Source organism: Cynara cardunculus, assembly GCF_001531365.2.
Source record: "Cynara cardunculus var. scolymus isolate 2C chromosome LG 9, CcrdV1, whole genome shotgun sequence".
NCBI lineage: Eukaryota > Viridiplantae > Streptophyta > Magnoliopsida > Asterales > Asteraceae > Cynara > Cynara cardunculus.
The window spans coordinates 998372-999378 of NC_037536.1; positions in this window are offsets into that span (position 1 = coordinate 998372).

Here is a 1007-nt window from a genome sequence, read left to right on the forward strand (position 1 = left end):
GTTTAAGATTTTCCTCAACAGAGGTCAGTTCTTTGATCTTAGAATGGCAAATCTTCAATTGTTCATGAAGATCAACATTAAGCATTTCAGCTTTTGATTTGCCATTGAGGGCATTGTAAAGGTCAACCGTCAGAGTATCAAGTGCAGAAAGACTAGAAGAAGAAGAGGGTTCATTCAAGAAGCATAACTGAGTAGAAGAAGATGGCTCTGAGGAGGTGGATGCTTCAGAAGATCCTTCATCAGCATTAAAGGCCATCATGCAAACGTAGGCTTTATCTTCTTCATCAGAAGATGATTTATCAGATGATTCAGCCCAGTCATGCTCTTCAGCAACAAGACCTTTAGACTTGTGCTGGTTTTTCTTCATCTTCTTGTACTTCTCCTTCAGTTTAGAGTACTTCTCATCTACGGTCCTGAAGGTGGAAGGAGCTTTAGAGGATGGCATCACAGTCTTCTTCGATCTACATTCACCTACAAAGTGTCCGGCCGGTGACAATTATAGCAGACTGCTGAAGCCTTGTCTATTCTTTCAGACTTTGGCTTCTCCATAAGGGATAACTGAGGACATTTGCAGAATTTAATCTTATTGGCGAACCTCCTAAATGACTTAGTTAGGAGTGCCAAGGACTCATCAAAATCTGTTAAAACAGATTCTGGAATGTCCTCARAAKAGTCCATCTCCGTGATGACCACGGGAGGTAGAGAAGAAACAAAAGGAGTAGAAGTATCAACTGAAGAATATTCAGAGATCAAAGCTAAAGGAGAGCTTCTCATTTCCCTGGTTTCTTTCACAAGATTTCTTTTCAGTTGACGAGATTGCTCATGGTTAAGCAGAATCCCGTATAAAGACGAAAGAGAAAGAGTGGACATGTCATTTGACATCTTAAGACACATGRAAAARGTKTCCCAAGACTCAGGAAGACATTCTAGAAACTTAGTCAAAGTTTCAAAATTAGAATATTCCATATCGACAGCCCTAAGATCAATAAGAAGGCAATTAAAACGTT